The 15,339-nt window shown below is 50.8% G+C and overlaps 1 pseudogene; it reads right to left on the bottom strand.

Annotated features, from left to right (window-relative positions):
* Positions 1-386: 386 nt before the first annotated feature.
* Positions 387-15,339, bottom strand: part of LOC142426682 (large ribosomal subunit protein uL3 pseudogene) — a 49,752-nt pseudogene continuing 34,799 nt past the window's right edge.

The raw sequence follows: 15,339 nt of genomic DNA, 5'->3' as shown, positions 1-15,339 counted from the left end.
GGTGTTTTGCCTGGGACCTTACAGCGGTACAAGACTGACATTAGAGCTCAAGTCGATGGGACCCTGAGCCCCTTCTTCACCTCAGTGAAGGCCCGCGCCTGGAAGGGGCGTGGGTGGGGGGCGGCAGAGGATGCGAAGCAGGTGAGTCTGACTTCTGGCCACACTAACTCACCAGCGGGTGGCCTAGGCTGCCTGGGCAAATGGGGAATCATTGTCCCTCCCCTGTCAGCCTCATGCCCTCGTCCCATTCCGCCCCCCTCCCCGCCCCCAACAGACCAGACAGAGGGTGGGCATGAGTGGAAAGTTGCAGCTGTCGGCAGGGAAGCCCGCGCCTCCCAGTATACCAAGCTCTGCTCCTTTGAGCTCCTGTCACCCACAGTCCTCTCCTACAGGATCACGCACTGAGGCCCAGGGGACAGGCGCCTCGCCTGCGCCAGCCTCTGAGCCAGGGAGCGAAGACCGTGGCGGTGGCGGCCGCGCAGGAGCCCAAGCCCGTGGCGGCGGGTCCGGACCGGGCCGGAGGAGCGGAACGGGGTACGCCCCTGACCACGGGCACACGGGGGCGCCATGGGCCCGCAGCGAGCCCGAGAAGCCGGGCCGCGGACTCGCAAGCTCCCGATTCTTCGAGAACCAAGGGGAGTCCGGGGTTCCCGGGGAGGCCGGCGAGGGTAGCAGGGAGACGCGCAGGCAGGCTCCGCACTTGAGATGTGAAGTGCCTGCTGCCTGGCCCGCCAGCCAGGGTGATGACCTTCCGGAGCTTCCTCTGCTGGCAGATGGATTCGAACACACGAACGGGCTCGAACAGCGCAGGCAAGGCGTCCTCCGGGCACTCCGAGCGTCTTGGAGCTTCACCTGTGCTGTTGATACTGTCCTTGTGGGCTGTGTCCCCCTCCCCTCACCCCTCCTCCGGTTCCCGTGGTTTCCAGCGCATGGCGACCCCAGAAGTGCTCTACCCCCACGGATCTTTATGGAAGCGATGTCCAGTCTTTCTCCAACGAGGTGTCTGGGTAAAGTGCACTTGGCGGTTAATCGTTGCGCCACCAAGACTTGTTTTGCCCAAGTTCCTAAGACTTCCCCAAACGCAATCCAGGATGCAGGCTCACCAGGGAAACTGAGCCGCTGTGAAGAGTGGAAAACGTGTCCACGCTGTAAAGCGCCCTTCATGGATGCGAACACACAAGGCAAGGATTAGGCCCTCTTAAGGGAGCCTTGCCACCTGTCCCTGCGGAGTCCTTCTGGGAGCCCGGTTTCTCCACGTGGGGGCCACACTTCACCCCTTCCCGCCCCACAACCTTAACTTCAGCCCTTCCTCCGTGGCAGGTAGGGTGTGGGAAGAGGCAATCCCTTCTTCTGCAGAGACCTGAGATCTCAATCGGAGACCCCTAAGGCGTTGGTGTTTGGGGGACTGACCCCACCAGGACTGGGGATCTGTTCTCAGTTGCTGACGGCCCAGGATTCCTGTTAGATGCTGAGCTCTGGAAGCAGAGGAAGGGTGCGCTCATACCTCAGGCCCCCACAGACCCTCCACCTCCACCTGTGCCTAATCCCTGGGGCCAGCCCAGAGGCTGGCCCATCATGCCAAGCCATGCCCTCGGAGCCCCTGTTTGTACACATATAACCAGCTTTCTGTCAATTTGTCGTACTGTGGTGGCTGCTTGTGTGCAGCTGTGACACTGGAGCCGATGCCATTGGTATTTCCACTATCAGCAGGGTCACCCATAGTGGACAGGTTTGAGCAAAGCATCCAGACCAAGACAGACTAGGAAGAAGGACCTGGCTATCTACTTCAGGGAAAAGGGCAGGGACAGTGAAAACCTAGGACTAGCAGTGGAACATTGTCTGATGCAGTGCCATGAAAGGAGTCCCCGGCCTGGAAAGCACTGAACATACGACTGGGGAAGAGCCGTTCTCCTCAAGGTGGAGTGGCCCTTACTGACTTGGATGGAGTCAAGTTTGGGGACCTTCATTTACGGACTCAACATAAGAAGAAATTGTTGCAAATGTCTATTCATGAATGGAACTTGGAATGCACGACATATAAATTTAGGAAATAGACCGGTGTTGGCCATTTGGAAGCAGACAAACAGGATCTACTGTTCCGGGAACGGCAAATTGAAGAAGAATCGTGTTGAACCCATTGTCCAAAAGGACGTTTCAAGGTCTAGCTTGAAGTCAGTGATAGGGCAACATACATGCGTGTAGGATGACTAGCTAAAAGAACTATTATTCACATGTGTGCGATAATTGCTAACACCGAAGATGAAGGACTTAACGTTTTACCAACATCTTCAGTCAGAAATTGACCCAACAGGCAATCGAGATACACAGATAACATTGGTGATTGGAATGCAAAAGCTGGAAGCAAATCAAAAAAAGGATCCGTAATTGGAATATATGAACTTGGTGATAAAAATGAGGTTGGAACTCACATGATAGAATTTTGAATGACAAGTCACCCATCCACTTAATATGTCTTTTTCAACAAGGTAATTTTCCAGATGGAATATACAAGAATTAAGTTGACTACATCTCTGGAAAGAGGCAATGGAGAGGCTCAATACCATCAGTCAAAACAAGGCCACGGGCTAATGATGGTGCACACCATCAGTTGCTCATACACAAGTTCAAGTTGAAGGTGAAGAAAATTCAAACAAGTCCGCAAGATCAAAAGTACAACCTTGAGTATATTCCAGTGGAATTTAGAGACCGTCTAAAAAATTTACTTGACAAGAGTTGTGGGATGATATCAAGGACATCGTACTTGAAGAAAGCAATGGATTATTAAAGGGCAGAAAAGAAGATACCAAAATGGTTATCAGAGAGTAGCTAAAAGGGATGGAAGACATGATGATGTAAATGAGTTCAATTGACATCAAAGGGCAGCTTGAGAAGACAGAAAATGAAATGTCAGAGATGTGGAGCTAGAAAACCAAGACGGGAATCCGTTGATGAACACTTGTCACATGGAAGTTGTTGAAGAAGCAATTCAAGCGTTGAGTTTCAATACTGCAGGAGTCTATGAGCAAAACATTCAGCGACGCAGGAAGCATCATACGAAGATGAAGATTATACCGTTATTTTACCAAAAAGAATCAGTCTTCCCTTCCAAGAGTTAGCATATGACAAAAAACCATTAAAAGAATTTCAAGCTGCATGTAAATCATCAGTAAAAATAAGGCTCAAGAAATTGATAGAATTGCAATTAAGATATTTCAACAAACGGATGTAACACCGAAATCACTTATTCATCTAGGCCAGTGGTTCTCAACCTTCCTAATGCCTCAACCCTTTAATACAGTTCCTCATGTTGTGGTGACCCCCAACCATAAAATTATTTTCATTGCTACTTCGTAACTGTAATTTTGCTACTGTTATGAATCAGGCGACCCCTGTGAAAGGGTTGTTTGACCCCCAAAGGGGTCGAGACCCACAGGTTGAGAACCACTGATTTAGGCCAAAACACAGACTGGATGAGAGTCATATATGTGCCCATTCCAAAGAAAGGTGATCCACCAGAATGTGGAAATTGTAAAAGAATATTATGAATATCACATGCAAGTGAAATTATGCTGAAGATGATCTAAAAACAGTTGCAGCAGTCTATCCACAGGGAACTGCCAGGGATTCAAGCTGGATTCAGAAGAGGATCAAGAACAAGCAGTATCAATGTTGGTGTCAGATGGATCTTGGCTGAAAGCAGAGAATACCAGAAAGGTATTTACTTATGTTTATTGACTATGCAAACTCATTTGGCTGTGTAGGATCATAACAAGCTACAGTTGTGGTAGTTACATAATCTGTTGTCAATTTCAGACTTAAGAGTGAAGGGGTGGAGTTTAACTTGCCAATCAGGTTGCAAGTTGATGACCTCATGTGGAGGCTCTAAGGAGATAAATAGCTCTCTCGAGGTGAGACACACACACACACACAAACACACAAACACACACACACACACACACACCCTGTGAGACATTCCTGTGGAGAAGACATATGTAGCTACGCTGATGTATCCAGAGCCCTGGAGCTGGAGTAGCTACATGGAGACCCCTGCCAGTGTTGAGATGCTTCCACCGCCACTGGATCCACAAGACTTTCCACCCACTGGTCTGTGATCTTCCTGCATTTGGCATCATTGCACGTGTTAGGTGTCTGAAGAGGAATTTATAGATTGGTATGGGCTAATATTGGGAGTGATCTGGACTGGGCTGGGATGTTTTCTCAATATTCAACTGCTCTTGTATATAAAGCTCTTTCTTATACACGTATGAATGTCTGTGAATTTGTTTCTTTAGTCCACCCAGACTGACACAACAGTTAACATTAGGCGGAATAGGAATCACAGAATGCTTCATTGTGCTCACGAGAAACCTGCTTATAGATCAAGAGAAAATCAAACAGAACAAGAGAACACTGCCTACTTTAAGATCCGAAAAGTCAAGATTGAATCTTTGCAGCATAGTCATCCTGTATGCTGAGCAAGTAATCCATGAAGCTGGACCATATGAAGGTCAACACAATGTCAGGATTGGAAGATGGCTATTAACAGCCTGCGATACGCAGATGACACAACCTTGCTTGCTGAAAGCAAAGGGGACTTGAAGCCCACAGTGATGAAGATCAAAAAGCACGACCTTCAGGATGGATAATACTTCAAAGAAAGAAAACAGAAATCCTAAAACTGGACCAATCAGCAATATCATGAGACACAAGGTGCGGGGGCGGGGGGGGGGGGACTTCATTTTACTTGAATCTACAAACAAAGCCCGGGGAAGCAGCCACATCAAAGAATGCATTGTATCGGGCCAATCTACTGCAAAAGATGTTTATAAAGTGCTGCAAGGCACAGATGTCAGTTGAAGAACTAAGGTGGGCCTCCCCCAAGTCATTTATTTCCAATTGCCTCATACGCACTAGAAAGCTGGAAAATGCATTAGAAAGGATGGATGGTCCTTAGATGCGAGGATGGAGAGACTTTGTCTCACTTACTTTGGACGTGTGATCAGGAGGGACCAGTCCTTGGAGAAGGAGAGCATGTTTGTTAAAGTCAATGAAAAAGAGGTGGTCTGACAATGAAGCAAATTGACATGTGGCTGCCAACAAGGAGCTCTACCAGCAAGAACTGTGAGACTGGCACAGGACCCGGTAGAGTTCTGGTGGTATAGTGGGTTATGCGTTGGGCTGCTCATCAAAAGGGTCAGCAGTTTGAAACCATGAGCCGCTCAGCGGGGTAAAGATGAAGCTTTCTGCTCCCACCAAGGTTTGCAGCCTAAGAAGCCCACAGCGACAGTTCTGTGTGTCCTACGGGTTCCTTATTAGTTGGAATCAATGGAAGTCAGTGAGTGTGTTTTCGTGTGTCTAGTTAGTTAGCTTCTTAGTATCAGATCAGAGTGGAGGGTGTCTAACAACAATTAGCTACAATTAGCTGGGGCTTTCAGTTTGATGACTGCTGACCTCCCCATTGCCCTTGGTAGCAGTAGCCCAGAGTCACTGTCCCTTCCTGCAACACCTGCCTCTCAGCCTGGACCATCCGGGCTCCATCCAGCCCCCCCCCTCCCAATACATACACACACTAGGGCCTTGCATCATATATTTGTGAGTATCCATGTGTCTTCATGAGCACCACGTGTTGCTGTGTCAGTGCCTTTGTGTGCCCATTCCTGTGTCTATATGACGCGTTTGAAGGCACTGCTGGGAAAGGTTCTCAGGAACCTAGCCAGATGAGGAGAGGAGGGTTGTGGGGCGGGGCAGAGGTGTCTGCAAAATGATTCTCAGCTGAGAAGGGAGTTTAAGTGCTAGGGTGAACTTGAAACCCATCTACCCAGTCGAAAATCCTGGAGTCTCTACAGTAGCCACCTAGCCTGGAGCAGGGAATTCATCCATCCAGCATCGCTCCCCAGGCCCAGAGCCTTTTGATGGCCCACCACCACTTACTGAAACGGGCCGCCTGCACTAGCTCCTCTGCTCACAAAGGGGCATGTCCAGGGCTCAGCAAAGTGAGGGCACTCGCCCAGGTGGCCCAGCAGACGGGCACCTTTCCTGAGCGATGGCTCAGGACATTGACTCCATTCAAGTGGAGTAGAGCACTCCTCGGCCCTCCTCGGCGTGCTGGATCTCTGTCCGCTCTCCCTAGCTGCCCTTGAGGCCCCTGTAGTCAATCCTGCCCTGGTCCCAGGGGCCTTTGTTGGAGGGGCGGGGGATTCTCCGGGGTCCCAGGAGCAGGGTTTCTCAGCACAGACCTTCTCTGCTGTCTACCAGGGTCTTGCTCCAGCCCTGTCCCCATGGCCACAGGCCCCTCTCTACCCCCTCGCCTGTCCTCCCCTTCTTGGGTTCTCTGCATCTCTGGTCTGTGCCCCTCCGCATCCCTCTCCTAGTTGGTTTCTTGTTCTCTCACCCTGTCAGCCCATTTCTCTCTGAGCTGTTGTCTCTGTCTCTGTCTCTCAGTGTCTCGACGCCCCTCATGGGATCTCAGCCCGTGAAGCCCCCTCCCCTCCCCTGCAAAGGAACACACACCGGCAGAATCCGCCTTTTCAATAAAAAACGACAACTGGGAAACAGAGTGAATTAAAAAGCATTAAGTTAAAAACAATCCATGTGTCTGCAAATGTGTTCCAAATGCAGCCCTTGGGGGGGCGGGGAGAGCGGGGAGAGTCGCAGCCACATGTTCTGGAGCCCCAGACACAATGCAGAGGGGCTCATTGCCTGATGGTGGACCCCTCCCACTAGCCACCTGGGACTGTAGAGTCTTGGGAATTGGGGGGGGGGATAAGGGGGGCTCATCTATCTCCTCACCCACTAAGACCCCCACCCAGTTCCCTGCACCCTCTCAACAATACTGACCTCTGCTGGTCCTTCTGACTTGCCGGATGCTTCTCAATCTTCCCCACACTGACCCCAGCTCTCCCTTTGCATACCTCACACATATACTGATTCCATCTTCTCCCCGCTCCCCACTGCCCAAGCCTGCGATCCCAAACTCTTTCCGGTACCCTGGGGCCTCCCCTGCCCCACCTCCCCTCTCCTCTCTATCCCTTCTGCCCCTAGACCACCCAGCAGCCCTGGCCCAGGGAGAAGTGGTTAGAACAAAGTCTTTCCTGGGCCTGAAGAGACTCCCCATGAAGCTGCATGCAGAAAGATCACCCCCAGTCCCACTACTGCAACTGCACCCGCGTCTTGCCGAAGCTAATCCAAGTTGTGTCTGAAAAGGCCACCCTCTCCAGGGGCAGCAGCAGGAGGCTGTGGTCCTTTGAGGCTCCTGACCAGGAACGGGATGTCCTCTTTCCCGCCCAATTCATCCTGTTATCACCCTCACCACTAGGGCAACCCTTCTTAGAATCTGGTCCTGGCAAGTGGCTGGCCAGGAGAACTTCAACCAGATCTGAATTGGAGAGGCCGGGACTGGATGAGAGTCTTCTCAACTTGAAAGGAAAGTCTTAGACCCGAAGCCAGGGTGGAGGAAGGAGATCGAGATGCATGGGCTAGCCCAGCTCCTGGCCATGATGTGAACGATTATAACAACCGCGAGACTACCATTAATAACAGTCATGGTTCTTCAGGCATTTACTCGTTGAGCACATGCTGTGTGTTCCCCATATAGTAATTCGCAGAAGGCACTAAAGCTTTTAGGAACTGGAGCAGCGGACTGCCCTGCCTGGACCTCCGGGTCTCTAGCTGAAGCAGGAGGAGACGGGTCACGTGAATTCTGAGACACTCCCAGTTTAGAGAGTGGCTCTGAAACATTTGCAGTTCCGGGTAAGTTGTAGTTGTTGTCATTGTTCCTAACTGTTTAATAACCATATAGGCAGTCAACCAGAGGGGGAAAAATAGTTTCTGATTTAACCCATGTTCTTGAAACAACAACAACAACAAAAACAAAAACAGGCATCACTGGAAAAAGCATACTAGTGCTCACGGAATCAAATTGATCTTCCCCCTAATAGCCATCAGTGTTTATTTTGATTTCCAAATGATTAAATTGTGCTGTGTTCTTGACACACAGAAGCCTTTGCAAATTCCACTGACTACCTCCGACTCTCCCTTCTCCCAACTCTCCGGTTGTCAGAATGCCCAGTGTGGATATTTATCTAGCGCTTCTTGCTGTGTTGACATGAGAATTCCGTTTCTCATAGGGTTTCTTAATCAGATATCTCACCTGATACATCATTCTCATGTAATCTCACATTGGATTCTGATGGAAAGTCAAGAATGAAGAGCTCTGAGAATCTCGTTTGTTTCCCTCCAGACAGGAGCTCTTGCACACCTGTTCCAGGTTGTCCATGAAAGTGCATTTGCTGGGCGCCTATGTCCACCCGGCGCGTGTGCACACAGGCATGTGTGGGTGAGTGTCAGCCTCAGGCTATCCCTGTGAGCACCTGTACCTCTCTGTGAAACTATGTGTCTCCAGAGTGGGCTACCTCTGCCGATGGGTGGCTGTGTCATGTTTACGTGCTGGCTTGTGGCCGTGTTCTGCATGTCGTGCTTCGAGAGGAAGTTGTTTCAGAGAAGAGCCTCATTTGGCCCTGTGATACCCGATGAATAGTCTCCAGGATCCAGAAGGAACCATCAAAAAAGTCCCTTGGGACTCCTCTGCCACCTGGGGAGGAGGGTAGCGAGTGGGAGCAGAAACACAGATCTCTGTGCTGAGCATTCTAATTCTGCACGTCAAGTAGAGAGCCCGCACCACCGTCTGCTAATTAGCCACCCCGGGGACAAAATTGCCTGCGTTGGAGTGGATAATGTGTTTGCCTGTTTCTGTGGGATCCTTGACCAGCTGAACACACCCCTCTCCCTCCCTCCGACCCAGCTCCCATGGGCCTGTCTCCCTGAAGCCCCAGCTCAGGAAGATAGGGCAGTTTTGCACTGCTCGGCTCCAGCACACTGGCTTTTTCAGACAGGCTGAACGCTAAGCAAATGTCATTTGGGCTGGAGCTTGGAAAGCCATAGATAAAGGACCTGTTTGGAAAATGAAAGTGGGTCCAGGCCGGATGATGATGAGCTGAAGGGTGTCATCACCATCACGGACAAGCCCTGTTCAAGCCTGGCTTTCAGCAGCCAGGGCTCTGTCACAACTCTGGGGAAACCCACAGCCGAGGGTCGAGGGCTTGACAAATTCTCCATCCCAGAGAGCTCTGGGCTCCCTCCACTCAGTGCCTTTTTGCAGCTGCCTAGAGGCTACTGCTGCCAATCACAAGGTCAGCCATTCAAACCTGCTATCCTCTCCTCAGGAGAAAAATGTGGCTGTCTGCTCCTGAAAAGGTTTAGTCTCAAAAGCCCCATAGATGGTCACCGTGAGCCAGAATGAGCTCTTCAGCAGTGGGTCTGGGTTTGATAGGCTGCCCTTCCTGTGTTTGTATACAACATGTCTACACGTGGATGCACATGCGCTTGCAGTCGAAGTCCATGGCTCTCATGTGCATAGGCATCGACACAAAGGAATACCCAAACTCATATGAGCCCCTGAACAGTCACGGTCCTATTTTCTAACTCATAGTACAGTGTATAAATACAAGTTAACACCTATACAGAGTACAGATTCACAAGCAGATACCATTGTGAACCATACAGCTATAAGCTAGGGATAATATTTGCACTCAACTGCATATCTATCTATCTATCTATCATCTATCTATCTATCATCTATCTATCTATCTATCTATCTATATCCATAGACACTACTGACACACTCCTGGAGAGAGAAAATACTGTGTGTGCTGCCCTTTGCATTACTGCTCATTTTATCTTTATTAAGCGCTCACTGAATCGAAGGAGGAGCCCTGGTGGATTTGGACTGCTAACTTCAAGGTGAGAAGTTCAAAACCACCAGTCGCTCTGTGGTCGAAAGACAGGGCTTCCTCCTTCCATAAAGAAGTACAGTCTCAGAAGCAGAGGGGCGGTTCGACCCTGTCCTACACGTTCTTATGAGTTGGAATCAATGCGTCGGCAGTGACTTGTTTGCTGGCTGTGTCTAAGGAAAGGAAGGCTGGTGGTATAGTAGGTTCCGCCTTGGGCTGCTAACCACACGTTGGCAGTTTGAAGTCACTAGTCACTTCTCAGGAGAAAGATGACGTTTTCTGCTTCTGTAAAGCCTCTGAAGCCCCCATGGGCAGTTCCACTGTGTCCTAGGGTCACTCTGAGTCAGAATTGACTCGAAAGCAGGGAGTGAGTCTTTGAGTGTCTAAAGAACCCTGGTGGTACAGTGGGTTAGCCACTGGGCTGCTAGCTGCAAGGTCAGCAGTTCGAACGCACCAGGCTCTCTGTAGGAGAAAGATGGGGCTTTCTGCTACTGTAAAGACTCACAGCCCTGAAACCCAGAGGGGCAGTCTGCTCTGCCCTTTAGGGGTGATGTGGATGGGAATCAACCCCAAGCCATGGTGTAGTGCGTGTCTATGGAGCCCTGGGGCACTGTTGGTTCGGTGTTGGACTACGGAGCCCAAGTTTAGCTTTTCAGATCCACCAGCCACTCTGCAGCAAACAATGAGACGACCTCCTCCCATAAAGATTTACAGCCTCACAAACCCTTTACAGAATCCCTATGTGTTGGAATCAACTCAATGGCAGTGGGTTTGGTGCCAAGTGTTTCACATACTTTGTATTATTTTAGTCTTGAGACACTCCCAAGCCAGTAGTCTATCTTTATCTAAAATGGAGACTTGACTTAAGATGCTCAGCGTTTTACAATTGCTAAATGGTAGATTCAGGGTTTGAACCCAGATCTCCTGACTCCAAAGTGCATGCTCTGTAGAGATGACAAAGGGTCTAGCACTTAGGCAGAGGGGAGGGCAGGGATCCCAGCAGGATTGTCCAAAAAGTACAATGGCCCCACCCACAAGGCCAACGCCTCTGCCCTTCAGGGCCCATGCCTTGCTCAACCCCCACTGCCATTGTGTCCACGCCGACTCATAGCGATCCTGTGGGACAGGGTAGAGCTGCCTCTGCGAGCCTCCAAGACTAACTCTTCAAGGGGGTAAAGGGTAGAATCAAACAGCCAACTCTGTGGATCGCAGCCCAACATGTAACCACTACTCTACTAGGGCCCCTTGCTCAGCACCTTTAAACTCCAGGTTTCTCAAGTGTGGCAAGGCTTCGCCAAGCTGCAACCCACAGGAATCCCTGGCCCGCAGAAAACCGGCTTGCCACTTTGGGTCAAAATAGTGCCCGTGACAAGAATATACAACAAATAAATGAATATACAAAAAGTATATGGAAAGATCCCTGGCCACCAAGTTGATTCTGATTCCTGACGACCCCGTGTGTTACAGAGGAGAACGGCTCCCTAAGGGGTTCATGGCCATCATATTTATGGAAGCATGTTCCAAAGCTTTTCTCCCACAGCACGGAGAGGCTTTGCACTGCCAGCCTTTGGCTGGCACCACCCTGGGGCCTAGTGCAATGACAGGCTTAGGCTCAGGCCTGACCTTTTACGACAATAGGCATGTGTTTTATCCTCGGCACCAAGTTGTTCCTCAGATGTGCTGCCGTGGTGTGTCCTTAATTAATGATGGGCGGACCTAAAGGCACATTAGGATCTTCTAACTTCAGCGCCTCCACCCCACGGACGGACAAGCTCCTTTCCAGTCTGATGAGTGCTGGCAGGTGTGCTGGTTTCTCAGGCCCAACCTCCCCTAAGCGGCCCCCTGCTGTTCTCTCTGCTGAAGGCTCTGGATCCAGTGCAGCGCTGCCGCAAGGATAGTTCAGTTTTCCTCCCTACCAGCCACTGAAGGTTCTCTCGTCAAGCCAGTGTCAATATTTTCTTTGCCAGCCTGGTTCAGATGGGGATCTTTGCTATTAATAAAGTGTCAGTTGCGATCTGGGAGTGTCTGGATGGGGGCCCTCTCTGGCGGGGTGCAGCCATCCGTCTCTGTCCGCAACCCTGCCAGATGACCGGCCCGCGGGCCTGCTCTACAGTGCAACGGCCCTGCTGGTGGAAAGCAGGCATGCACGCTCAGGCCACACCAGCTTCATCTTCTTATCTCTCGAGGGGCCCGTTGGGAGGAGCAGCTTGAGTGTGCTGCTCTTGGCAAGCTTGCCGACCAGGAGGGTGGCCACCGGGTGCCTGGCAAGGCTGTTGGGCCAGGAGAGGACGTTCCCAGGGACAGGAAAGTGGAGTGTTGCGGCGGGCTGGGCTTCCAGCTTTGAAGGGTGCACAGACCAGCAAGGGCAACAGGCATCATGGGAAATCACGCTTGGCTTTGCAGCCTGTGCAGGCCCGGGAAGGTTTTGAAATAACATTTCAGGCGGCAGCTCTCCCTGCCCCCACCTGGAAATAGGTGTGAGGATGGAAAACAGGGCACCTCTCCTCACCACTCGTCACCAGCTGGGGCTGTTTGAAATGAAAACAAAGCAAAAAAAGTCTTCCTGAAAAGAAAATGTGTTTTCCAAAGAACTATGAATTCTCGTTCATCCCTGCTTGGAGGTCAGGAGTCCTGCTTCTGGGAAGCAGGCAGGGCTGCTGTTGGGGGTTAAGGGTCATGCGCATCCAGCATGCTGTGTTTGGGACTTTCAATTAGCAAACACTGGGGAGGGGCTAGGCCTCGGGGTGAGCTGCGGACACTGCTCGGAGATTTAGGGTCACCCAGGCCTGTGTTCTGGAGCCCTGGTGGCACAGCGGTTAAACACTCTTCTGCTCCCTGGAAGGCCAGCAGTCTGAACCCCCCAGCTGCTCTTTGGGAGAAAGATGCTGACAATTGGCTTCCATAAAGGTCACAACCTCAGGAATCCGAAGGGCAGTTCTACTCTGTCCTACAGGGTGGCTGAGTCAGGCGCAGTCAACAATCAGTTTTCTTCATGAGGTAGACCTGGGGTCAGAGCTCCACTAGATCAGGTTGCTTCAGGAAATCTATCTATTCAAACTTATTGCACCTTATCTTCCCCGTGGTGGTTACATCATTTGAAGTCAGTTTGAGGATTAAGAGTGTAGGAGTGGAGTCTAGCCTGTCAATCAGGATATATAGCCAATGAGGCCTCTGTGTGGGCATGGCCTTCTCCTGGGGAGTCTGGGAACTCCTGTATTTCCTCCTTGGAGGCAGGAGACACTCTGTCTCAGCCTACTCCCTCCAAGACATCCCTGTGGAGAAGACGCATGGAGAGAGGCTGACGGAGCCAGATCTCTGGAGCCAGAGAATCCACATGGAGACACCTGCCAGCACTGAGATGCTTACAACACCACTGGATCCACAAGACTTTCCACCCACTGGCCTGTGATCTTTCTCCATTTGACACCATTGCATGTGTTTTGTGAGTCTGAAGAGGACTTTATAGATTGGTATCAGACTTATGGGCTAATATTGGACTCATGGACTTGATCTGAACTGGGCTAGAATATTTCCTCAATGTTCAATTACTCTTGTATATAAATCTCTTTCTTATACACATATGAGTGCTATGAATTTGTTTTATACTCTACGTGGACGAACACATTCCCCAACTGCAAAATGGGGCCAGTAATACAGATTGCAACAGATTGTCAGAGGGTTCGATTGAAGCCTGCTGCTATGCATACTATTCTCGCTGGCCATTTTTTTAAGTAGGTCATCAGTCCTTTTGGCTAGTCCATCTCAGAGCAGAAGCTTGGCTGACACATGCCCACCATGGGCGACCCTCGTGGTATTTGAAATCTCTGCGGCAGAGCGTCCAGCAACACGCCGGCTTTCACACTGTGAGCAACTGGCAGATATCTCTAAAGGGTTCAAAAGCAAAACGGTCAGCTGGAGGACAAAGCAATACCTTTGAATGAGGATGCTGTCGAGACTATTGAATGCCAACAGGAACTGCCTGCAAAACTAACGAATCTACTGGGAAGAAGTACAGCCAGAAGGCTCCGTCGTAGTGAGGATGGACTTTGTCACGTGTCCTTTGGGCAAGCGTTCAGGAGGGATCAGTCCCTGCCTAGAGAAGGACGTCACGCTTGGCCAAATAGAGGATCTTCCAAAAAAGGGTAGACCCACGCCAAGATGGACTGACACGGCGGCTGTGACAAGGGGATCCAACAAAGCGTCCACCGGGAGGAGGGCGCAGGGCCGCCGAGTGCTTCCTTCTGTTGTGAGTCAAAAGGATTCCCGGCCCCTAACAATCCAGCAATCATAAAAATCTGCCTATGGGCAAGCCCAGCAGAGGCCCTGGCTCCCAATCAGTCCTTGTCAACATGTTGAATTTGGCTGGAGGAGCTCACAGAGGCTCCCCCCGCCCCCGCCCCGGTCCCTATAGACAATGAAGCAGAGCTCCTCCGTGTTGTAGTGAATACTCTCTAGGATCTGATCCCGCACCTTGAATTAGTCTCTGCCTTCCTAAAACACCTGCTGGTCAAACTCACGATTTCTCAGGAAGGATGGCCACTGGCACACTGTCATTTGTTGAATGTGCAGGGCATGTCAGCTGCCTTGCAAATATTAATTTACCTATTTGCTTCTGGCATCAGGGAAAGACACATCAAGAGAAAGAAAAGAGGGGAACATATAGCGTTTTAAGAAGAGGGATGATATGGTCACATTTACACATTAGAAAAGTCCCAGTGCGCTGGGCTGAGGGCCAGAGTGGAGGCTGAGTGTCATTGGACAAGCTGAAGGTCAGAGAGGAGACTGCGGGTGAGTTAGGAAGTTGAGGAGTTAGAAAGGGGGCTCAGGGTCAGAGAGGAGACTAGGAGTCAGGACACTGAGGGGTCAGAAAGGAGGCTGAGGGTCATTGGAGAAGCTGAAGGTCAGAGAGGAGGCTGGGAGTCAGGACTGAGGGGTCAGAAGGAGGCTGAGGGTCACCAGGTAAGCCAAGGGTCAGTTAGGAGGCTGAGGGTCAGGGAGGCAGCTGAGGGGTCATAAGAGTGACTGAGGGGTCAGGGAAGAGGCTGCGGGGGTCAGAAACACCACACAAGAGTAGCCCTTGTGTCACTTAGCCGTTCAGTGCCATACATGCAATGGGCACTGAGTACACGGCCGGTTTTATCCCAGCTGCAGGGACACAGTCACAAACAAAGCAGAAAAACTCCCTGCTCTCCTGACGTTTGGTGTCCTCATTGGGGAAACATAATAAACAATCTAATTAAGTGTACAATATGGTGGGTAAGGATAAGTGGTACCAAAAAAAGTCAAATCAGGCCATGAAAGGAGAGGCGCACACGTGGAGGAGTGAGCCAGTGAGCCACACAGATCTCTGGGTGAGAGCATTCCAGGCAAAGGGAGGGTGGAGGGCAAAGGCACAGGGGTGGGAGGAGGCCAGAGAGGTGGCAGGGAGAAAGTGCGAAATCAGAGGCCAAAAAAGAGCTGAATCAACAAGGGCCTTTTAGGTCCCAGCAGAGAATCCAGGGGCCTCGGTGGAGCCGCCTTGGGTGGCCCCACGCCTTCTTTAGTCAGCACA

The sequence above is a fragment of the Tenrec ecaudatus genome, chromosome 1 (assembly GCF_050624435.1).
Source record: "Tenrec ecaudatus isolate mTenEca1 chromosome 1, mTenEca1.hap1, whole genome shotgun sequence".
In the NCBI taxonomy this organism is placed as follows: domain Eukaryota; kingdom Metazoa; phylum Chordata; class Mammalia; order Afrosoricida; family Tenrecidae; genus Tenrec; species Tenrec ecaudatus.
This window is presented reverse-complemented; position numbering and strand designations above follow the sequence as displayed.